The sequence below is a fragment of the Mirounga leonina genome, unplaced genomic scaffold (genome assembly GCF_011800145.1).
Source record: "Mirounga leonina isolate KUSES-001 unplaced genomic scaffold, KU_Mleo_1.0 Mir_94, whole genome shotgun sequence".
In the NCBI taxonomy this organism is placed as follows: domain Eukaryota; kingdom Metazoa; phylum Chordata; class Mammalia; order Carnivora; family Phocidae; genus Mirounga; species Mirounga leonina.
In genome coordinates, this window is record NW_023270855.1 from 13511171 (window position 1) to 13537331 (window position 26161).

General features: G+C 37.5%; 1 pseudogene; it reads left to right on the forward strand.

Moving 5' to 3' along the window:
• The window catches only part of LOC118005465, a 54378-nt pseudogene that overhangs the window by 20721 nt on the left and 7496 nt on the right, over positions 1–26161 (forward strand).

The window sequence follows — 26161 nt, forward strand, 5'->3', positions numbered from 1 at the left end:
TCCCCTACTCCTCCGCCATCTTTCCCCCCTCCGTCTATGGTCTGTTTTAATAACACTCTAGTATAGAAACCAGTCTCAGAAGTATTTGATGGCTGTATAAGAAGAGATTTTAAAACAAGCTCATCAAGCTCAAGATACTAATTTTTAAAATTTTATTCAAAATTAAGCAAATGATTCCATATTTTCAAAATTCATCTTCAATTTTTCATCAGTTTCACAAATTCTAACAATTTTGTCATTTAAAATTATAACTAAATCAATGAAATTAATAGATCCCAGATACATGAATTTTTTATGAATAGATCTCCTTTTAATGGAAACTAAAATTCAGAAATTTTATCAAATTAGACCAGTGTTTAGTACATCAAGACCACCTTTTTCTTTGATAATATTGATAAATTATAGAACATCATAATGTGTACTTGTAAGCTTTTACAATCATTTTGTCTTTTGCTCTTACCTGCCTTTATTTTATTTATTTTTTTAAAAGATTTTATTTATTTATTTGACAGAGAGAGAGTGCGCAAGCAGGGGGAGTGGCAGGCAGAGGAAGAGGGAGAAGCAGGCTCCCTGACAAGCAAGGAACCTAATGTGGGCTCAATCCCAGGGCCCTGGGATCATGACCTGAGCTGAAGGTAGACGCTTAACTGACTGAGCCACCCAGGTGCCCCTCTTATCTGCCTTTAAAAAAAGATGTTGTATCCCTTCTTTCAGTAGAAATATTAGGAAAATTTAAAATGCCAAAAATATCAGACAAATAAGCAAGTCTGTTCATTCAATTTATATCCTTGAAATCTGCTTTTTTTTTATGTTATAGCAGCACAAGAAGTTAATTTTTGAGTTCAGACATTCTTTACAGACTTTCTCCAATTGATTAGCACTGTGCTTACACATACAAATATTTTTATTGTCAACTTTTGTTATTATTATAAAAAACAGAATTATATAAGATTTAAGTGAATTAGTTTTTATTATGACCCCATTTTTGCTATGTCACTAAGCACACTGTTTAATTCTGTTGACTTTTTTTTTTTTTAATAACAGGACCTTGTCATTGAAGGAGGTGGTGTGATGATTTACATTTTGGCTCAAACTCCTTAATCTGAATTGCTATTCCAAAAACATTTCCTGTCATTGGAGCCATGCCATGTGAACACATTCATATACAAAATTTAATTTAAATTCCAAATCACATATGTTGACAACTTAGGATATTATACAGTTCAGAATTACTTGTGTTTATCAGCAGTGAATCTGGAAGAAAATTATAAATATAGTTTAAAAACAGCTATATTAACAATGAAAAATACTTGACTGGCTTTATTTGCTGTATTAGTTGGTCTTCTGTATCATTAGCCAGTGCCTAGCTATGTTGAGCTATTGTAACCTTGAAAAGTGGTATTTGAGCTACTTTCTTTGCCTTAGATTTACTTGTATTTCCAAACAATTTTGTCTGTGGTCTTTTAGTGGTAGCAGCCCAAAGTGGTACCTAAAAAAGGGCTGAGAATTGGTAATATTTATATGTGGGATATTGAGCGTATACTTGTGTTAGCTTTTTAACTCAGTGCCCTTTCTTTAAAAAAATTCTTTGGTTTTGAGCTTATTTATTTATGATTTATATGTAAGATCCATTTAAGTTTTTTTTTTTTTTTAATATTTTTATTTATTTATTTATTTGAGAGAGAGAGAGTGAGAGAGAGCATGAGAGGGGAGAGGGTCAGAGGGAGAAGCAGACTCCCTGCCGAGCAGGGAGCCCGATGCGGGACTCGATCCCCGGACTCCAGGATCATGACCTGAGCTGAAGGCAGTCGCTTAACCAACTGAGCCATCCAGGCGCCCAGATCCATTTAAGTTTTGATTAGTCAATACATCTCCACAAATATTACATTGTTATGTTAGTATTGCACCCTTAATTATAGCTACACAACTAAAGTCAGTATAAAAGATATCATATTCCTAAGAGAATTAGTACAAACTGTTTTGGTCCTCATTTATTTGGAATTACTTCCATCATTATTTGATTTATTACCACTGCTGCATTCAGAAAAAATGAGTGGCTATTCTTGACAGAAGTTCAGTGAGGCTTATCTCGGCATATGTAAATTAGAGTTAAAATAAAATAATTTCATTTTCCTAATTTAGCTTACTAAATTTAGAAAGTAAGCTTGACCTCAAATCATAATGATTGTAAAAACAATACATTTTAAAGATAAAACAAATACCTACATTTTATCAGATTTTTATTTATTTGTGGGTTACAGATGTAAACTAACCTGAAATATCACATTTAAGCAATCTTATTGTGCTTAACTAGCATGTATTTTATGCTCCATGCTGCTCACTGCTTGAGTTTGACAGCATCCAAACTTGTTTATACCTTGTTTATCAAAATGAATCCACTGGTCCCATGTTTGGATGTTGTGTCAATGTCAAATTGCTAAAGAAGTTTCTAAACACTACTGTCATATTCTATAGTTATCCTGTCAAGGACCTTAACATTCTGTGAACCAGTGCTGGCCTAGCAGGTATTAATATGCCATAGTAATAATAGTCAATGTATATTGAAGTTGTATTGTATGCCAGGCTCTTTGGCAAGCAGTTTACACATTTTATCTTATGTAATTACCACCATCTAGTAAGATATGGGTGGTGTTATCATCCCCAATTTACAGATAAAAGAAAAATAAGGCTCAGACAAATTCAGTAAATTTCCAAGGTCATAATCTTCATTTACAGATGGAGCTGGGATTTGAGCCCAGGTCTGTGGACTTCAGAACCTGAGCTCTCAGTCTCTAAATTCAAATGCCATAAAGTACCATCTTTCAACTTACAGGGTGAGTTATAATGGAAAAAGCAAGGAAGTGGTTCTATTTTTAGTTTTGTCATAACCTAGTTATGTGACCTTTGACAAGTCACTTTATCTCTCTCTTTTTTTATCTGAATGTGCTTTGGGGAAAATAGTTCTGTGGTCTTTGAGCAGTGGGAGGCTAAGGCCAGTTCATTCCAGCTTATAAGAAACAATTGTTAAGTTTATAGGTATGTTTTTTAGCTGGTTGGTGTCATCCTGGTAGCATGAAACTAACTGTAATGGATGCATTTACACCATGGAAATTGACAAACACTGTTCAGTCAGGACTTTCCCCTGGTTTTTCAACATTTACCAGCATATGACTGCTTCCAGGTTTCCTACAGCTAATTCTGTGCTTTTCAACCTTGCCTACCAAACAGGAAGAAGGTTTTTTGTCCCTTTATCTCTAGCACCTAGCATAGTGGGTATCTAGTACATACTTGATGATGGTGATGGTGATGATGATGATGATGATGATGATGATAGTGATGATTAAATCATCCCATCAGTACTTTAAATCTTTGGATGGGCCCTGCTTAAAGTTAGTTGTCTGGAAATGATGGAACCTCAAGGGAAGCTCTTCCTACATGGGTATTGACCTACTTTTTAATGGAGATACTTTAACACAGCTTTTAGGTCTCTTTTTGCAATCTGACTATCCTTTCTCAGATTATTATGCTGAATGAGAAAGTGTAACACAAAAATAGTACATACGAAGTCATTCTTGTATGTACTAGTTCTGTCCAGCTTTTCTGGAGATTAAGAATTTAAGTGTTTTTCATTTTTAGTTCGATTCAGAATCCTACTCTATTCTTTACTAACCTCGATCACATCCCTATCTTTCCTGTCTCCTACTTCTTTCCCTCCAGTTCCCTCTTTCTTTCTTAGTAGGTCTGGATTGCTCTATGTGCTTTACCTCATTCCATACAGTTATTTTCCTCTAATTAATCCTCATTTTCATGCTCTTTCTTGGGTAGTCTTTCTTCCTGGATTTGAAGAATTACAACTAATTCTTAATTTAATGTTGAGCATACTGTTTTTATATAATTAAGATGTATATTGATGAGGTAATAGAAAGAACCCTAGACTTTTGGTAAAGGAGGCCTGGGTAATTTCGTTTTGCTTTTGTTCTTTAACTACTTGAACTTTAGTTGTCCTATTTATTAAATAATGCAGCTGGATTCTATCAGTGGTTTCCAAACCTGCCTGTGCTCCAGTATTCAGGGAACTTGATAAAAATAGAGATGGCTAGACTTGCTTTAATTCAAAACTAGTGAGTCTCTTTTGGAAATGGGGGACTGGGAATGGCCGGTGGGGGAGAATTTTATTTTAGCTCAGTTCTGCATGTCACTAGATTGCATATGTAAGGTTGCCAACCACTGGATTAGATTACCTCCAAGGTGTTTTACAGTTCTGAAATTATGTGTCTGATATTTTACCTCATCTTTCTTTGCCTTCCATCTTCCCCACTTCCTATCAGAAAGTCTTGAAGGCTACAAGTGTGAACCTATTTAAGGCACTGGGAGATTGTTGTTGTATCTAGATTTATATAATTATTTTGTTAAGGTTTCTGAACACTACTGTGTTTTATACAATGATTTGGTTTAACTCAATGGCTAATAATAAAATGTACAGTATTGCAGTTAATCCTAGGAAATATAAAACCACTAATGAAAGACACACATTGTCACCCGATAGCCTACAAAACCATATTTAGTAAATAAGAAAACAAAAAGAAATAGCTTGTTGCTTCCAAGAACCATACAAAATTTATCATATAGCATAGTATTACTGGTTCCTGGAATCAAGTATATGTTACAGCCCTAGATTGATAGGCTTAGAAGGAACCTAGATATCATCTGCTTTTTACAAATGAAAAAAATGAGGAGACCCTCAATGGCTTAAGCCCTCCATTCATGAGTGGCAGAACTGGAGTTACAAACTATTTTCATAGGAATAGAATTTCTTCTTTTATTTTCTTCTTCTTTTTTTTTTTTTTTTTAAAGATTTTATTTATTTATTTATTTGAGAGAGAGAGAGGGTGAGAGAGCACAAGAGTGGGGAGCGGGAGAGGGAGGAGCAGACTCCCCGCTGAGCAGGGAGCCCGATGCGGGACTCGATCCTGGGACTCCAGGATCATGACCTGAGCCGAAGGCAGTCGCTTAACCAACTGAGCCACCCAGGCGGCCCTTCTTTTATTTTCTTATAATGAAAACAAATAGGGCTATTTCTACAATAAAGTATTAATGAAATGTGCTACTGATTTTTAATTATGCTCAAAAGTTCTTATTTTTCATAGTAAAAGACATAGTTACATTTTTTCATGTAATAATAGTATTTAGGGAGATCAGTTAAACATTTATTGTTTGGTGAGTCACATAATATCATTTCAGGCTATTTGTTCATTTAAATCAACTTATATATTCACAGTGTGCTTCCATATAGCTTCAGTTTTAGGAAGTGCAGTAAGAAGTATTTTCTGCCCATTCCTGTAGCAGTTAAGCCTAGGCATCCCTGTTGTCTCTTGTATAGGTTCCTTTCAAATCTCTTGTCAGAGAATGATGTTGGGTCTGGTCACTAAATTCCCCCAAGGGAGTTGGGATCTGAGAAAAATTCTCACCCCATGCTTGAACCCATGAACTTGGGAGCCAGACAGATCAAAGTTCATATATTTTATTTGTCATGTATAAAGTAACCAGAACCACAGTAAAATGAAATTAATTTGAGAAATTAGGCTCCTGGGAGATGTTTTTAGGATACACATTCTCTTAGGACACTATGAGACCAGCAGAAACAAGCCAATACGATTTTTTCTGTTCTTGTTCTGAAGCTGCTGCTTCTGCTACTTCTGAGACTTGCAGCAGAGTTGCTTGGCTGGGTGATATTTGCTGATTTCAGCAATAGAGTTCTTTTTTTTTTTTTTTTTTTTTTTATTCCTGAGAGACAGAGCGAGAGAGAAAGGCAGAGGGAGAAGCAGGCTCCCAAGGAGCAGGGAGCCCGATGCGGAACTCGATCCCAGGACCCTGGGATCATGACCTGAGCCAAAAGCAGACGCTTAACCATCTGAGCCACCCAGGCGCCCAATAGAGTTCTTATATACAGAATAGTGTTGGGTGTATGCCCAACCAACATTTTGCTTTTTTCTTTCTTCCTAAGAGAATTCTGATTTTGTCCAAATATCCACCCCTCCTCTCAGAGCTATGTGCTTTAGGGGAAGTGGGCCTCATTTGTAGTATAGCAGGTAGACCCTGATTAGAGTGAGCCAGTGGTGATGATTTAAATGAATCACGTGTTAGTGATTGGTTTAGGGATGACATATGATTTGTTCTGGCCAATAAGACGTGAGGGAAGGACTGCTGGGGAGGAAGTGACAGGTACCGGGAAAAGTTTTTGTTTTGTTTTTATGAAGGCTATATCAGAAGAGACCATCCTTCTTCTGCTTCTTGACATTATCCTGTTTTACGTTTTATTTGGAGCTTTTCTTTTACCACCAGCCTAAGGATAAAGCCAGCATAGAGGAGAAGAGAAGCAAGATCATTGCAGGGGTGTGAAGCTGGGGCCCTGATCATACAAACTCTGGAATTGCTCTACTTCTGAACTTACTTGTATAGGAGACAATACACACCATTATTTCAACACATTGAAACAGTCTGTACTTGCAGCTGAAGTCATTCTCTTGCCTGTATTTCTCCTGTGTCTATTATTCTAGCCTGGTCACAGGTTCTTCTAATTGCTCTCATCACAGACTGAGACTAGACTCTAATGAAATGGATATGCAGTGTGGAGAATAATTTTCATCGACTCACAAAGCCAAACCCACCTGGGGTCTCTCCCTAAGTGCGGTCAACACAGATGCAGCACAGGACAAGCGTGATGGGCAATACCTGCTCCAGGTTCGTCAGGGGTCTAGCAGGCCTGCATCACATTTGAACTTCTTCCTCTACCCGGTCCTGCCTCTTCATTTTTCCTTTCACTGGTGGCATTCCCTAATAAACGCCTTGCACTCCATACACCATCTTGGCATCTGCTTCTAGAGAATCCACCAGCCAGCTTCCTGTTTAACTTTTGTCCTGTCTCTCTGTATCCAGAAGCGGCTCATATCCCATGATCATTCCAGATCTCTGTGAACTTCTGTGTCCTGGGCAAATTGACCATGCAGAAGCTTTTTTTTTTTTTAATTTTCAGAGATTAATTCCAAATACAGGAAAAACTTTTTCCCAGGATATTTTGCCATAGGGTATTCAGTTTTTCTTTTCCAAGGGAGCCCCATCCTTATTCATAGGGGCAGAGTCTCACTCTATAACTCCAAAAAGACAATCACAAAGGAGTCTGATATTTGTGTTGTCTGGTTTATATAGTCTGATCCATAGTTGTTTTATTGCCATGCTGGGTGACCTCAGGTGAATTGCTTAATCCTCTGAGTCTCAGCTTTCTCTTTCATTAAATAAAAATAATTATCCTCACAGAATTGTAGTTAAACTAAATGGTATATGAAGAATGCCTAGGGGAGTGCTGAATGTAGTATGTTCTTAGTTGAGGTTAGATTCCTTTTTCTTCTTTTTCACCATTCTCACTTCTGTCTTAGCCCCATATGAATTCTGTGTCTTGTTGAAATAAAATTACAGTAAACATCAAGGGCAATCATGAAGGAAGAAATAAGTCAAACATGGTATTATTAAGTATATATGTATACATATATAAATACACATTATATGTATTATTAAGTATATATACTTATGTGTAGGTATACATTATTAAATAATATTTAAGATTAATAATTATTAAGTAATAATAATTACTATTGGGGCGCCAGAGTGGCTCAGTCGGTTAGGTGTCTGCCTTTGGCTTGGGTCATGATTCCAGGGTCCTGGGATCAAGTCCTGCGTTGGGCTCCCTGCTCAGCAGGGAGCCTGCTTCTCCCTCTGCCCCTCCCCCCCGCTCATGCTCTTGCTTGCTCTCTCTCTCAAATGAATAAATAAAAAATCTTTAAAAAATAATAATTTTAATTAATAAGCAATAATTTTAATGTTATTAACAATTTTAATTAATTATAATTTTTAATTATATATATACACACACACATATATAAGTGTGGAAGAACCATCCTATTTGTCAGTCTGGGTGAAGTTGGAAATTTTATAGGTACATTGAATATATGTATCTTAGAATTGTTTGTTACTTTGTTTGTTTTAGTATGACTATAGGCTGGTCTCCTACCAGCTGCCTTAGGGAAGTGTCTGTCATAATATTTATGAGTCCTCGTCTATGTTGACCCTTACCCAAAATGAATTCATTTATTAACATCAAGGTTCAAGGACTTGCTGATCTGATATAGTTTGACAGATTCAGACTAGGCTGTTATTTTAACCCTATGGTCTTATGTTTGGAGAAAAAAACCCACCTATCAGGTCATGCCACCTAGTGCATGATGAATGATACCTCCCTTCCTGCCTGCCTGCCTTTCTTCCTTCCATTTCCTTGAGTATAATCTGCTTACTATAAAATTTACTCACTTTAAGCATACAGTTCAAAGATTTTTAGTAAATTTACAGTGTTATCATCACCACAATCCAATTTTAGAACATTTTCATCGCTTCCAAGATATTGCTCATGTCCATTTTTAGTCACTTCCTGTTTCCACCTCTAGCTTCAGGCAAGCCTCGTTCTACTTTCTGTCTATAGATTTGCCTTTTCTAGACATTTCTATAAAGGGAATCAGAAATATGTAGTCTTTTGCTTTTGTCTTCTTTCACTTAGCATAGTATTTTTGAGGTTCAGCCATGTTGTAACATGTATATATCAGTACTTTGCTCCTTCTTATTGCAGAGTATTAATCTGCTTTTTGGATATAACACATTATGTTTACCCATTTAACATTAAATTGTTTTCATTTTCTGTCTATTAGGAATAATGCTGTTACAAACTTTTTCTGTATAAGTCTTTGTGCGGACATATATTTTCATTTCTCTTCCACCTAGGATTGGAATTACTGGATCACATGGTAAATTTATATTTGCTTTTAAAAGGAAGTACCCAACTGCTTTTCAAAGTGGCTGTACCATTTCCTGTATTTATTACCTTTGATTTTTGTAATTATTGTAAGATTAGTTATATGGTGTTTATTAAGAAACAGAAGGTTATTAACAACAGTATATAGCAAATACTGTGATGTGACACCTCCGATCCTCCTTCAAGACTGAAGGGTCTTCTATTGCTCCAGCTTCCAGAAGTGCTAGTCCTCAGGTGTTAGCCCTCTCCAGAAATTGCCCCTGACTAAAGAGTCACCTTGCCCATGGTCAGAGCCCCTTCTCAGTGCAGTGAGTATCCAATAACTGGTTGAAGCAAGGCTTATGAAGTCCTCTTCTTGCCCCAACTCAGGGCTGCTCCCAAAGAACTACCTAGCTTCAGAGCTTTGGGGTCAAATAAGGCTCTTTTTGGAACTGCAGTAGAGCCCAGCTGCTGCCTTCTTTCTTCCCTTTCTCCAGAAGAAGGTTGATCCCCAGAGCATTCCCTAATAAACTTTCTGCATGTTACTAAGTTGGCTCCTGGAAGAAACTAGCCTTGAAAGTAACAAATTGCTACCTTTTAAATATTACAGATTACATTGACACCTGTCTTATTAAATAGATCCCCCTACTGGCAAGAATCAGACTATTTTCTTGAAGCTTGAAGCCAATTCCAATCCCTGCAAAGAAATCAGCTTTTGTTATTTTAATCTACCAAAGAAATCAGCTTTTGTTATTTTAATCTACCAAGAGAGGGCAGTGAGATGCTAGTTAAACTAGCAGCCATGTGATAAGAATAAAGGAGAATTTAATTATTTCTGAAATTTCCAGCACTTTGTTTTCTAAAATAATTATTTTTGTTGGCTCTTCCTATATCATCCAGAGATCTGTAGAATATGTAGGAATAAACTTCATTTAGTATACTCCAATAACAGCAGAATTCCAAGGAACTCCTTTTTTTTATATATACACCACATTTTTAAAAAATTTTATTTTATTATGTTATGTTCATCATCATACATTACATCATTAGTTTTTGAACTCCTTTTTTTAAAAGACATTTTTAATGCTTTTAATTTTTTATTAGTGTTTCCATTGATAGTAAAGAATCATTTGAAGAAAGTGGTTTTTTTTTTTTTTTAAAGATTTTATTTATTTATTTGAGAGAGAGAATGAGATAGAGAGAGCATGAGAGGGGGAGGGTCAGAGGGAGAAGCAGACTCCCTGCCGAGCAGGGAGCCCAATGCGGGACTCGATCCCGGGACTCCAGGATCATGACCTGAGCCGAAGGCAGTCGCTTAACCAACTGAGCCACCCAGGCGCCCGAAGAAAGTGGGTTTTTAAAAATTTAGTCAAGGATGACATAAAATCAGAGAATGTTAGACTCACGAGTTATCTAGTTTGTCCTCCTTATAGGTGGAAATACATGATGTGTAAGACTTGGAGTGCTTAGTTTAAGAATTCCAAGAAGAATAAGGCCTAAAAATTAGTTAAAAAAAATCTTTTTTAACTAAACCTTGCTCTCCTTTTTCTGTTATAGGACTTTGATTATTTCCAGTTTTCCAGGGAATTAAAAACATTTATTCATTAAGAAAAACACTATAGATCTTCATGAATGTGATTGCTAATAGGTGTTAGCATTGGCAAATCAGGCTAACAATGATATTTTCAGGGACTGAGTTGGCATATGCCAGGATTTGTTTTCTTCCTCTGCATTTCCAGTCATTTTTAATACTACATTTTTGATGTGTGTGACTATTCCAATTTAACTTTATTTTCTATTTACTGTCTTAACAATTTGCGTTATTAGTGAAGTCAAATCTAGTTGACCAATTTCTATCTTGCATGATCTGGTTTTATTTTGTGGTGTCCAAAACTCTTCTCCTGGGTGAAATGCTATAGTTTGAGAATATAAAACCTTCTAGGGAAATTCTTAACAAAGTGAAATTCAAATAACCACTCCCTTCATCTTTGTTATTATCAATATCAAATTATTGAACATCTTTGCTTGGCAAAACCAGGAAATATCCTGCTATCAGACTTGATTAAGTTTTAATACCAGTTATATTTAGGGAGCTTTCCACATGCTGGTTGTCCTTTGTTCAAATCTGAGGCAAAGTTCAGTGCCATTTATTTTTTGATGACCTTCTTGCCATGAATTATCAATTCCCTTTGTCTCTGTAAATATGTACCCTTGTTGTGGCAGAATCCTAAAGAATTAGGAAGTGTAATTATAAATGCATTGCTAATTGGGCAGTTTAAGTTTTCTATCTCTTTATCAATGTGCTTTGAATTTAAGAGGTGTGTGTGAGAGAAAGAATGGTGTTGGGGAGGGAGGAAAGGAGCGAGGTGGGGAATGGGTGAGAAAAGAGAAGAGAAGAGAGATGTTTTCTCTATTGGTCTTCCTGCTTGTTTTCTTCTAGATTCAGACCTGGGGCCACTTAAACACTTAAAGAGTCAGTCATGCTTCACTGATTAATTCTTTCAGTACTGAGGTTTCTTTTTAAGGAACCCAAAGCCGTTGGCTTAGTATCAGTTTAGTGTCAGTTTATCTTTCCTACTGGTCCAGCTCTGACCCTAGGTTCTTATTTGTTCCCCCTTGGGTAAATCATCTAAATTTGCTGAGCCTTGGTTTCCTTATATATAAAATGTGGTTAAGAATACCTAACTCATAGCATTGATGTGAGGATTAAATGAGATGGTAGCTATAAAATGCTTAGCCCATAACAGTCAGTGTGGGATCATTACCTATTCATCAGCTCCTCACCTTCAAAAGTTTCCCTGTTTTAGATCGCCAGTTACACAGAGTATAGATAACCAAGAGCAGCTTGTATTATACATCCTACATTTCCCACTACATCCTAAAAGGAATGGAAATCTAATAGGGCCAAATCCTCAAAGAAAAGGGATGCATTTCTGGTGGAATTTCAGGCATTAATTAGCCAAATAGAAGGATCTGATGGAGTGCTGGTTAGCTTCTTCATGGCTTCCAAAATTATTCCACGTAAGGAATTTACCCATTTTGTGTTTGGGCATGACTGTTGGGCTTTTGAAAACTTGAATTTTTGATTATCAGTATGACTACTTTACCCATTCATTCTTCCTTTCCCTTACTTCTGGCCTTTATTAACGTTTTTTCCTGTTAGTTCTGTCCTATGTTCTGCATATGCCAAATAATTTGAAGTATAGCACTTTTGTTAAAATTGCCTTATATTTGCAGGTATCTACTAAAAATCCTTTAATTATAATTTATGAGTAAACTAAAGTTTTACTTCTGCATTTAAGTGTTCCAATGCATTATGTTATATACTTTGATAAGTATGTGTTGCTAAAAATGAACTAAAGCACTCACATTTCTGAAATGTGATCTTATAATTCTTTCCTTCTTTAAAAAATCATATTTTACTATGTAAAAATAAATTGGGAAGATTTGGAATTTTTTTTATGAAATACTACAATTTGGGGGTTTAGGTAAGCTTGGGGCAATTAACAGAGATACCATTGTGAGAATTTAGATAGTTTCGTTTGTGAAAAAGTGTTATTTATATATGAGGAATCATAATCATTGCCAAAAAAAAGTTGATAAACCACACTTGCAATCACTTATAAATGACTACAGGAATTTTAAAGGAACTGTAATGTGTTCTACAAGTTTTATGGTCTTTGGATTCAAGGTTTTACAAGATTATCTTTAAGGTAGGCAATCAACCTTGAGATTCTCTGAAAATACAAGCAATAATTCAAAAATAACAAAAATATTTGCACAACCATTGCAGTCCCTGCTCTTACCCTATGCAGAGGACAGTTTTCTCCTAAATATTAACTGATGAGAGGGGCCCTGGGTGGTTTAGTTGTTAAGCGTCTGCCTTCGGCTCAGGTCATGATCCCAGGGTCCTGGGATTGAGCCCCGCATCGGGCTCCCTGCTCAGAAAGAAGCTTGCTTCTCCCTTCCCCACTCTCCCTGCTTGTGTTCCCTTTCTAGCTGTGTCTCTCTCTGTCAAATAAATAAATAAATAAAATCTTAAAAAAATATATTAACTGATGAGAATTGGATTCAGATTTGTTAGACATTACTGCTGTAATGTCTGATATTGGTTAAGTATCACTTTTATAGTCTGAGAGAGTCAGGGCTGTCTTTCCCTGACATCTCCCTACCATTTACAAGGAGCCTACTTTCCAGTGATGTACTTTGTAATAGTATCTGTTTTATCATTCAAATTAATAAGCTTTATGGAAAACCTAAATGGGATGTTATTTCTCTCAAGAAAAAAGGCACTTGAAAGAGTTAAAGGGCAGCTGAGTTAGACATTTACAAGTCATATCTGTGGAAAAATAATACGTGTGCCTTTCCCTTCTGTTTTTCCTTTACAAAAAAGGATTCTGGTGCTGCAGATCACAGAAACATTTATGGCTCACAGAATTACTGTCACCCCAAACTCCCCTTTCCTGTGTTTGTTGGTGTGGTGATCTTGTTGGTGAGAAAGGGATTGGCATTTTGAAGAGAAATAATACCAATATAGTGGCTTGTGGTGGCTCTTTTATTAAAAGTCTCTGTGTTCCTTTTCAGAGACTCCCTAATTAGCTCAGGCTCTGGCCCAGAGGACTGCATGGCTGTATTTAACCACCTGGGAAGTGGCTCTGGAAAGATGCTGGCTCAGCATAAGTAACTGGGTTGGATCTTGGCTGCCTCTTGGGTGAGAGCTTTATTTTTAACTCGCCTCCTTCTTTCAGATGATTGCTGAGGTCTGATCATAGTGAGGAGAGCTCCCTTTCATTCTTAGGTCTTTTTTTTCCTATTTAGTAGAGTTCATAACTCTTTTCTTCTTATATTTTGCCACTATGCGAAGGGAATAAAATGTTAGACTTCCCTGGAAAATGTTATGGGCGTAATACTAAAGATTTGCTATGTATTTTCTCGTCTGTAGATTTTGAAGGAACATCTCTCTCTTCTTTTCTTTGGGTCTTCTATCACTCAGTGATATAATAAATAAAGTGAAATAAAATGAGCAGTTCATTTGCAATCTTCAGTGTGGTAAAGGTTATAAATATGTAGAAAATGACACAGCCTTGCCCACTTAGAGCACATAACGATAATATAAGGCAGACTGAAAGATCAGAGGGGACTATTTATAGTGTCCTTTGAGAGCTCAGAAAACTTTAAGGGGATGAGGGAATGCTCCCTAGAAAATGCAGTATTTATGTAGGGCTTTAAAGATGAGAAGGCTTTATAGGCAAAGAGGAGGCTGGGGGCATTTCCCAGTCAGTGACTCCTGAGACAGGTGTCTTAAGAATGCTTGATGAATTGCTGGAGTAGAAATAGATAACTATTGATGAGTATCGGGTACATGGTTGGGTGTACTCGGAGACTAAACTATAGAGACATGTTGGAGTAGGATCTAGGAGGGTCTTGAATCTGGTAGGCTAGGGAATTGTACGGTTCTAGATCTCTTCCCATAGAGTTTGGAACCAGTTGAATTTTTTTTTTGTTTGCTTTAAAAAAAGTCACGCCTTTTCCTTGAATTATTTTGGAGTCATGCTCTTGGTGTAAAAGCAATACATTTTAGTGAAGCAGAAATCATTTGAAAGGTAAGTTCACAATGCCATTTGTCTTATTTAATCATTTACTTATTTATTTATTATTTATTTTTTTGAGAGAGAGAGAGAGAGAACAGGTAGGCGAGGAGCAGAGAGAATCTTAAGCAGGCTCATGTCCAGTATGGAGCTGGGCATGGAACCCGACGCAGGCCCAGCTCTGGGTTCCACATGGCCAGACGTGGGGCTTGATGTGAGGCTCAGTACAGGGTTCCATCTCATGACGCTGAGATCATGACCTGAAATGAAATCAAGAGTTGATTGCTTAACCGACCGAGCCACCCAGGTGCCCTTTGAAGGAGTGACTTTTAAACCTGATCAAATGAGATAATATACAAGGAGAGAGTTTGAAAAGGGTGATATCTATTACAAATGGGAGATTCTCCTATTCTGAAGAAAATCCTTGACCTTTACATTATTATATCTACATTTATTTAAAACCTCTCATTACTTTTCTTTTATTCCATGCCTTCCACCTTCATTTAAAAAATAAAGACAATAGAATAACATTACGGAAAGTTCGGAAACAGAGGGGAAAACATATCCATGAGCCTCCTCCTCTCATAGAGCTACTGCTGTCCCTCTGGCTAGGGGTTAGGGCAAATTTGGACTTTTGTGGTTTTTGCCACCCTGGCATTCATTGTTTTTTCTTCCTTATGTAGCATTCTGATTTTCCCTGGAGAAACAAACTACTCTTAGGCCATATAGTCAGTATTGAACTGACCTATTGCTACATTTAGAAGATCCTGGCATAGCCAAATGAACAGTTGCATTGTCCTACCTATATGATTGGTTTAGAGATGGGCATGTGTTTAAGCCAGGCCATTCAGAACCACAGACTCAATTCTATGACTTTTGCTGGAACTTTTAGAAAAGCATGCTTTTCTGCTGGGGTTGCTGAGAAAATAGAATATAAGCCCCAAACTGCTGGTAGTCATCTTGCTATCACTTAGGTAAGAATGAAGCCAACTGGCAGAAAAGCAGAACCAAGGGGTGCCTAGGTGGCTCAGTTGGTTAAGTGACTGCCTTCAGCTCAGGTCATGATCCTGGAGTCCCTAGATCAAATCCTGCATCGGGCTCCCTGCTCAAAAGGGAATCTGCTTTTCCCTCTGACCCTCCCCCATCTTGTGCTCCATCTCTCTCATTCTCTCTCTCAAATAAATAAATAAATAAATAGAAAAGCAGAACCAAGAGCCAGAGAGGGAGATTACCAATACCTTGCTTAAGCATCAGCCATGCTAGAAATTGGCATTATAGTCATGAATTTTTTTAGTTGTGTCTGCCCAAAACATATATATATATAAACCATGTATATATAAAACACACATACACACACACACACACACATATATATATTTTTGCTTTGGCTACTTTTAACTGTGTTTCTGTTACTGGTGAGTGCACATAGAGAAATACTCTGGGTGTTAGGATTTGAATTCAAAGGAAGAAGCCTGAAAAAAAAAAAAAAGAGGGAACTGAAATGGTTTGGGAAGTGGTAATGTTGGACATGGCATTTTTTTTTTTTTTAAAGATTTTATTTATTTATTTGACAGAGAGAGACACAGCGAGAGAGGGAACACAAGCAGGGGGAGTGGGAGAGGGAGAAGCAGACTTCCCACCAAGCAGGGAGCCCGATGTGGGGCTCGATCCCAGGCCCCTCAGATCATGACCTGAGCCAAAGGCAGACGCTTAATGACTGAGCCACCCAGGCGCCCCAGACATGGCATTTTTTAATGAACTTTGAAGGATTGGCTAGAATTGGGCTCAGCTTGCTCCATCGTGCACTGTGGGTTCTGCTGAGCAGTGTGCTTCCCCCTATCTGGGCAAAGAAAGGGCACTTCCAGGTACTCTCAAGGTCAGTTTTTAGGAAAGAAGGGGCAGCTACTCTGCCTTTCAACTGTATGCCTGGGATGAGACATGGCATGGACATACTTTTGCTTATAGCAGCTCTGAGTGTGCAGAGAGGATCAGAGATGTGGTCAGTTTTGGCCATTTTGAGACAGAGTGGCAGACCATGTCACATGCTTGGTTTTCTTCCCTTTGTTCTTATCCCAGAATATTTTTCCTAGTGGAATCTGTCTAAAATAAACAAGGACAGCCTTATTTGTAGACTTTTTGTGTACTTTTAGGACCAAAGAGCAGAAGTATCTCCTGTCCCTACCTCTCTCTCTATATGAGTGCTCAGGTCCCAGCAGCACAGACACTAATTGTGGGACCTTTGGGAGAAGTCTGTATGTGGCACCAAGGCTGTTCTGCTACACCCTGGAAGGGGGAACAGAAGTGAAAGTGAACAGATTTTCCAAGCAGGCTTGAGCTCTGATGTCCTTCACGCTGCTGACTCTGGCATTGCTCTTGCTGTTGAACTGTGATTGCAATCATGATCTCGGCAGGCATATCACAGCTCCGGTTATATTGCAGATGGTTGACACCCAAGCCAACAGAAAATGTGCATAATCCTGGGCTAACAGATCCTTACAAATCCTTCACAGACAGCAGGACGTGCAACCCATGCCCAGGCTGTTTAAATTTCTGCAAATTCCAAACTAGTTAGACAGCTCAGGATTAGAGGCAGGCATTTAAGTAACAATAAAAAGGTAGACTGATTATATACTGAAGCAGCTTTGCATTTTTAATCTTAATACATTTCCTTCTTCCCTCCACTTATATGTCCTCTTATCTAGCTCTGAGTCCCAAACCGAATGTTACTACTATAGTAAGTCCTAGTTAAACAGAGTATTTCTCTCTCCATGTTCCTCTCCCCCTCCCCTTCTCTCTTTTTCTCTCTGTCCTCTCTCCCCCACCATTTCCCCCTTTTGCAAGTTAATCACTTTTCTTTTATGAGAAAATCACATAAAGGCAAACAAAATCAATCAACATGGGCTGGTACAGTGGGAAGATCACTGCCCTGGGAATCTTGAAGCGTTATTTTTCTATGAGCTTTGTCTTTATACTCTGGACCTTAGTTTCCTAATCTGTAAAACTTCAAACTAGGATCACTGTATTAGTGTCTTACTGCTGCCATAACAAATGATCATAAACTTAATGGCTTAAACAATATAAATGCATTATCTTATAGTTTTGTAGGTCAGAAGCCCAGTATGAGTCTCACTGGGCTAAAATCAGGCTGTCAGCAGGGCTGTGTTTTTTGTTTGTTTCGTTTTGTTTTTCTTACAGGCTCCAGGGGAGAATCTGTCCCCTTGCCTTTCTAGAGGCCACTAGGTTCCCTGGCTTATGGCTCCTTTCTTCCATCTTCAGAGCCAGCAATGGCAGGTCAAGTCCTCATATTGTATCTCTCTGACCTACTCTTGGGCCTTCCTCTTCTATTTTTAAGGACAGGTATGATTAGATTGAACCCACCAGGATGATCCAAGAAAATCTTCCCATTTCAGGGTCCTTATCCTTAAGCACAACTGCACAGTCCATTTTGTCATGTAAGGTAACATATTCACAGGTCCTGGGGATTAGGGTATGGATATCTTTGAGGGGTGGTGTGTTATTCATCTGCCTACTTGTTAGTGAACCCCAAAGTCCCTTTCAATATTAAATTTTGTTTTAGAAGCTTACTTTCTTTCCAGCAATGTCCCATAAATCAAGAATATGGTCTAGATTTGACCCAGATTCGACTCAGTCTGTGATAAGAAGGGCTGCAATCTGATAATTGATAGGCCAAATTAGGCTTGTAGTTATGCAGATTGGCTGACATGTTTTAAAAATGTTTAATTGAAAAATTTTAAATTGGAAGATGTCATGTAAAGACACGAATATATCTGGCTTCTCTTGAAGGAACAACAAAAACAACAAAAAGTAGGAGAATTTGATAACATTAGGGTTTTTTTTTTCTTTTTTTCTTTTGGATGGCAGCGATTAGCCAGACTTGAGTAGTGAATATCTACTGATTGTCTTCTATCGACAGGAATTTTGTACCTGATTATTTATATTGTCTGCTTGGTCCTATGTAGACATTTGAATTTTCAAGTGCTATTGTATCCCTTCTATAACTTCACCCCTACTATAAAATTGATCTTTACCCTGATGACCCAGGGAGTACTGAGAGCTCCTGAGTCATTAATTATGCTTTATTCATTAATTATTGAGCTAGACAAATAGATTACTGTATTTTTTTTATGGTTTCAAAAACAATACATATATTACGGCATTCGAGAAAACTTTCAAACTCACCAGAGCTACACCCCTTCCCTTGAGCATGACAGTTAATTGAGGTTTTCAATATTTTTGACTTCCTTCTGTTTGTAAAAAGAAAAATAAAAAAATAAGTGATAGCTCTTTGTTTCTAAGTAGTAAATTATGGGTTGTTTTGATAACCTTCTTTTTGAAAATGTGTTTTCTAGCTATCCTAAGTGCAAGTGATACTTTTATAATCTGAAAAAATGTAATGGAAATTATTTATTTTAAGAACATACTTTTGCCACTAGGGTTTTGTGCTACCACTACTGAGCTCTGGGCAAAAGAGTTGAACGGAAAATTGTTCACTGCTTGGTATTTTGAGACTTGCAATTCCCTTCCTAGATTATTCAGAGCCATTTATAACCAAAGGGCAAGGTGCTGAGATTTGTTGATAGACAAAAACAAAATAAACAAAAACCAATCTATAGTCCAAAAAAGTGCTATATCCCACATCAAATCCAAATGTTACTTTGTTGAAAAGGTAGAAACATGTAAATAATTCACATCTGAGATTTTCACCTTATGTTGAATGATCATACCATTTTAAACAATTGCAGACTCCTGGAAAGCTATCTTTTGGCCTTATGCATTATATAGGTCAAATAGGGTGATATTAACCTAAATTAAGATTGCAATAGCCATGAAAATATGGGAACAACAGAAAGAAGCTTTGCTGGAGATAGGCAAGATTCATCCTCAACTGATGATCCCATTTTGAAGGGAATGCAAAAGATGGAAAGCAAACCAAAAATTAGTTACATAATTTGAGCTTATGTCTTAAAAGCTTTTTAACAGTGCCTTTTTTTTTTTTTTTACACTACAACTCATTGAACATATAAAAGTTAGCTGGATTTTAAAAAAAATTGAAAACCTTTATGGGAAAGCACAAATAAAGTGTAATTGTTGATGAATTGCATTGGAAGTCAGATGATCTAAATCAAATGTTCTCTAATTCTGGTTTCAGAAGTGCAATGAGCCAGTAGAGAAGTTGGCATTTTAGATAAGATTACACCATGAACACTTTTGTTTTAGGGTGCATTTTTGCATTTAAATATAAAGATACAGAAGTGCAGTTTCAGATTGTCTATTGACTGCCTGAATATTCACCAAGTCAGGCAATTTGCAGTTTTTCCTCTCGGAAGTAGACTTCCTTGCTTTGCTATGATTTCCCACTGTATCTGATGAAAAAACAGATTTTCTCCTTCATTGAAGAGGTTGGCTGGGTGCATATAACAAATTGGGAAGAAAGTGGTTTGATGGAAACTGCTTGAGGTTGTAACTTTCAATTTTCCTACTTTTCATTCTCTCCCTGAGACCTCTGAGTTCATTGTACCTGTAAAAAAAGCCAAAAAGGTAGGCTTGTAATGAGCTTGGCTGTGTTCATTCCCTACTCTTGCCATTCAGGTTTTATTTTTCAATATTTGAAAGTTCAGCAGTTCCATAAGGGTGAATCTATTTAGGGATTATTTATTTATTTATTTAGTTTTAGGATAAAGATAATGTGGGCAGGTTGTACAAATATTTTTAAACAGCTCATGGTGTGTGTGTGTGTGTATGTGTGTGAGTTTTTGTGTGTGTGCACACACATGGGCATATGCATGCACATTTGATGGGGAGTCCAAAACCTCCTGCAGAACTATTATTTTCTACTTTTTTTTCAGGGGTTTTGATTGTCCTAGAGATGACACTTATGTAGCTTCAGGAGAAGAAAAAAACATAGTTCAAACATTTAATTCTATCTTCATTTTGCAGAAACTGTATTTTTTTGTAGGCGATTAGGATCTTTCTCAGAAACTGAATAATTTTTTCAGGTAAAACACCCCAAATTACCCATTTCTCTCTTTAAGTAGGTCAGTGTTGTAAGGACAAGGAAATTAGGATAGAAACTACCTCTGTATGTATTATATTTGTTTTGGGGGCTTAGTAGAATGCATAGTTCATAGCCAACTAAAATTCCCTTGATATTTGGTTTGCTAAATGTCAAAGATAAATGGCATTCAACTCTGCTAGAGAACACAGCTTATTTTTTTTTGTTAATTTTGCATGCCAATCCACGATACCTCCTGAGTTAGGGGCAGGAGACCCCCTCTGACATGTGGGCTACGTGGTTCCAGGCACATCAGCTGATTCCACTCAGTAAGAAAAGTAGAAGGGGACAAAAGCTCATGCAAAGGCTGTCTGTGTCTCAATCTTATGTCAAGCTTCTTTGAATCCCCATATCCCCTTCCCAAGTCTGCAGGCCCCAGTGGGGCAGTTGGGTATATCTGTTTTTCCTCCATACCACATGTAGGCTCCAGGAACATGTTGCTCTCACAGACCTTTTCTCTGCCTGTACCTTTTCTCCCTTTGTCTATAACCGTCTTCCTCTACTACAGCCTTCCTGTTGGTGGAATATATTCCGAAAGATTGCATCCTCCCAGGAGTCCAGATGGAAGCAGGAAAAAAGTCCCTTCTGTTCTTATATCCTCAAGGTGTAGTTGAGGAGAAGGATGTTTCTACTACTCATTCTCCCATTCTAGGAATGAAACCCCAGGTCTGTGGGGATATGTGGGAGGATGTGAAAGAAGCCCTCACTTAAATTGAATTCTCTTTTGTTTCTCTCACTTTCTTAATCCAGCCTAGGAATGATTTTGAAGGCTTTTCTTTGTAATGGGAAATTGCTCTAGCATTATGTCCTATATGTTTCTTACTCTGTTGCTTATAGGAAAAAACAGATGCCTTGAATTAGTCAGTCACTGGTTTTTAATATAAAGAGAAGCTTCTGGGACTTAGAAAACCTCTTTTCCCCCTCCTAATTGTTTGGCTCTTACTGTTGAGCCCTATTGCATTCATGACTATTACACTTTTTTTTTTTTTTTGACTTAAAAGTATCAAGGTTGAGCAATGACTTCCTTATTTTCTGCCCTCCAGCAGTGGATGCTTTATCCTCAGTGACTTGAAGGTCATAAGGTCAACAAGATTTAGGATGAAAATGTATCAGACAATATTTGAAATGTTATTCCATCAAGTCAATACTGCTAATATCAAGAGCCATAATAATGCCACCACACAACTTTACATTTGTGTGTTAGTTTACATCTTACAAGCCATTTTCTGATGAAATACTTAATACCTTCCACAACTTTGCAAGGTAGCTTTTTAAAATTCCCTTTTTTGTGTAAGGGGATTAAGACTCAGAGGGATCAAGAGGCTATTCCAAGGTCACCTGTTTCATGAATTTTCAATTCCAGACTGGAACTGAGGTATTCTGATTCTAAGTACTCTTTGCACTTCATCAGAGTCTTGGTTTCTGGATCAATAGGTCTTGTGGCGACTTGTCTTGGTCATAAATTCAGCTTGATACTTTTTGAGGCCTATTGGACCACTGCTCTCCAGTTCTGGATGGACTCCCTCCATGTTAAACTTGCTCTTCTAATTTTAGTCTGATTGTCAGCTGCTCTCTCCAACTCATGTCTTGCTTAGGCTACAATAAATCTAAACCATGCCCCTGCCCCCAGCTAGCATTCCAGATCTCCAGCTGGGCTTCTCACTCATCTAATCCTCCTCTGCCTCTTTAATGTAGGAGATTATAATCAGATTTCCTAGAGGATTTTGTAGAACGTAGTGAACGTTGCCCCCTTTCCAAAATCCTGAGTTCTAGATTTGCAATCTAATATTGAATTTAATATAGCTTTATATAGAAATCTTTATTGATGTTTTGGGGACTGTTGATTTTAGTCTAACATAGAATTGAAGAGTTGAATTAATGGTTTTGCCATTCTTGGGAATATCAAGGACATACTAGCTCAGAGTAGACTGGGCAAAATGTGGAAATTGTAAAACACATGTTCCTAAGTACTGTATCTTTCATTCAATGAATGTTGCACAGTGAGTTAATTAGTTGGCCTTGATTCTGGTCCCATTTCTGCTACTGACTCACTGATTTACCATCTGGGCAATGGGGCAGTGCAGAATAATGCCTCTTTTGCCATGTGTTTTTGTATTATTTTACTATTTGCATAGAATTCATTTAAGTAGCAGGATGGAAGTTAATACTTAAGACACGAAGTCAGTTCATAAATAGGGCTCCAAAGCAATTGCACATGATATATGCTTAAAGCTCATTAGCTGCTAGGGACTCATTAACCCTGAAAAAAATAGGTTGAACTTAACCAAAAATGAACTGTGTGTTAAAAAAATACGTAATTAAAAAAACAGCAGATCTGTGACCTACAGAATTAGTGCTGTACTTCCTCTGATTATGGTTATATTCGTCTTTATTCTTATGTCATAGAGAATCATGGAATGTCAAGATTTGGGGGACACTTGTCTAAAGCTGACAAGTTAACTACTTCTCTTGGTGGCTTGTGAAGTATTTTCAATTAAAAGGCATCAGGAAACAGAAAAACCAAAAGCTCAGATGACAGTGGTGACTAAAAAGAAGTGATGAGTGACTGTGGGAGATTCTTATGAATTCCTTATCAGAAGGTCATATACCAAGAGCAGCTTTTATACAAATTGTGGCCAAAGATATGGAAATGTAATTACATCAGTGAACGAAGCAACAAAAGGTTGTGGGGTCTAAAGGAAGTATTATTATTATTTTTTTATTTGAGAGAGAGAGAGAGAGAGAGAGAGAGAGCCAGCTGAGGGGAGGGGCACAGGAGAGGGAGAAATAGTCTTTATTTTTTAATTTTTAATCTTTTTATTAATTTTACTTTATTATGTTATGTTAGTCACCATATATTACATCATTAGTTTTTTTATTATGTTATGTTAATCACCATACATTACATCATAAGTTTTTGATGTAGTGTTCCATGTTTCATTGTTTGCATATAACACCCAGTGCTCCATTCAATACGTGCCCTCTTTAATACCCATCACCAGGTTAACCCATCCCCCCAACCCCCTCCCCTCTAGAACCCTCAGTTTGTCCATAGTCTCTCATGGTTCATCTGAGGGAGAAATAGTCTTAAGCAGACTCCCCACTGAGCGTGGAGCCCCCTCCCCCGCTCCCTGGTCTGGACAACTTAACTACCATCCCATGACCCTGAGATCATGACCTGAGCTGAAATCAAGAGTTGGATGCTCAACCGACTAAGCCACCCAGGTGCCCCTGGAGGAAGTATTTTAACAGTGTTCTCTATCACAGAAAGGTGGATGTATTCAACAGAAATAATGCAAATCAGGAACTGGTTCTCACTCTGATCAGAATAGAAGAGGTCCTAATAATTACCTTAGAAAGATAGAAACAACTCTAAGAACAGGATCATGATTTTAGTAAATTAGTTATCAGAATTATTTAACTTTTATGGGGGTTAGGGATGTGAAATAGACTGAATGATGAGAGAGAAACACTGTCATTTGGAGTAGTTAAAAGAATTTAAAATTTTTTGATTTTTTGGAATGCTGTGCTTTCCATTTTTCTTCAATTTGCAATAACATTTTGTTTTTATGTTTTATCTTTTAATTTGAGGTACAAAATTATAATTTGTTATATGCCACAATACTCTGTATGTGGTAGACACTCAGTAACTGTGTTAAATTGAATGAATGACTAAATCAATCAATAATTACAATGCAAATATAAGATTTATGTTATTGTTATGCCTTGTAGTTTTGTATTTGCCATGATTTCTGGTTGATTTGTCAGGGTTATTGGTAAACTGATCTTCATGATCATTGAGATCATGAAGCTTACAGAGCTGATTTTAGAATTTGATGTTTCAGCATGACAGTATAAGGAGAAAGGGATGTATTTACTATTAAAACATAGAGGTGGTTAGCTACCTAAACAAATTTATAGTTAACCTTTCCTTTTTTTTTTTTTTTAAATCGTTCATCTTCTATGTATGTCTCTGAAACCTTCTGCTCCCAACAGGACTAATTTAGACAGTGCTGTCATTAACCTGACATTTTCAGTGAGTTATGCTTATCTTCATTTGAAGCTCTTTGTACAAAAATGGAGCAGTTTAATTAAGTTTGTTTAGAAGCAGCAAGGATTTTGCATTGTTACAATCCAGCTACTTCTTTTGCCTGTCATTTGAATAAGAGGTATGATTTTGGCATCAGTACTGATCAGAAAAGATGCCTGGAGCCAATTAGCTACTTTGAGCATTGAAGCCAGCTTGGCAAAAAGAATTGCAGACCAGTGAATCTTTTTCGTTATTCCCTAGATAACACACTGTTCAGCTAGTGACCAGATTTTTTCGAGCAAAAGTCACTCATTTCTAGACTATTGTTCAATCATGACAACATAGATAGAAAGGAAAGAAACATCACATAAAATTAAGGGGGTGGGGAGTAACAAATGCATGTAGAAAAGGCCACTGTGGCTTTGTAATGTTCATGTGGAACAGAAATCAGCAATACTGCCCTGTTGGTGAAAGGTATAGGTATTGGTAAATGGAAGGGAGAAGGTACAAAAATGAGTATATATTTCCTAGGATCCATGTTCTTTCACATGTGTTCTCTCATTTAATCTCCTTAACAGCTTTGAAAAGTGAGAATTATTAGCCCTATATATCTTGTTTATATGAAAGAAAACTGAAGCACATAGGAATTGAAGAACTGACTTAAATTTGAGTTATCGTTAAGAAAGTCAGGATTTGAACCCAGGGCTGATTCCTCATCCCTCTACCTGAAGCATCTCACACAATGAATCTTTCCCAGTTGATGCTCTTTGCAGGTTTCCCCTGACTTTTCTTGAGTCTCTAGGTCAGATTTCCTTAGAAAGTTGAACTCTCCAGTCAGAAGATGTGTATGCCCCTCCATGGCTACCAGTGTACATCTTTATCATCCTGCCCTGAGTCAATCAAGGTTGCAGTTAGGGTCATCACCCCTCTGGTCCTCCTGTCAGTTTTTTCAGTCTGTCTTCCAGCTCCTGTTGAAGTCCTGCACTCTGCACTCTCAAGGTTTGATCTCTTGCTCAAAATTCAAGTCTGAATTTTAGTTCTTGTTAGTCTCATGTCTGGGTCGCCACTTCCATGCTCCCTGTATTTTTTTGTTTTTGTTTTTTTATTTGAGACAGAGAGAGAGAGAGAGAGAGGGAACAAGCGGGGAGGAGGGTCAGAGAGAAAAGGAGAAGCAGACTCTCTGCTGAGCCCGGAACCTGATGTGGGCCTCGATCCCAGGACTCTGGGATCATGACCTGAGCTGAAGGCAGACGCTTAACCGACTGAGCCACCCAGGCGCCCCTATGCTCCCTGTATTCTAATTGAAGTTCTTGCTCCTAGTTCCCTGCACCCTTACTCCATGCTTATACTACCCACACTGTGCTAAAAGCCACACCCTGTGAGACTCTTTGATGCCTATCTCTCCTTCCCACCTGTGCTGATCTCTTGTCTCTCTCATCTGGGCTGCCTGCTTCACTTTCTCTTGCCAAGGCCCCCAGACATCAGACTTTTCCTGATATGATGTACAGGATGAGTGTTATTCCCATGCATAACACTGTTCCACAAGTATACCCAGAGTTGGATAAAATCCAAAGTACATAAGCAGATAGTACCACCAATTTGTATTCATTTCACATTGCATTCCTTAAGGTATT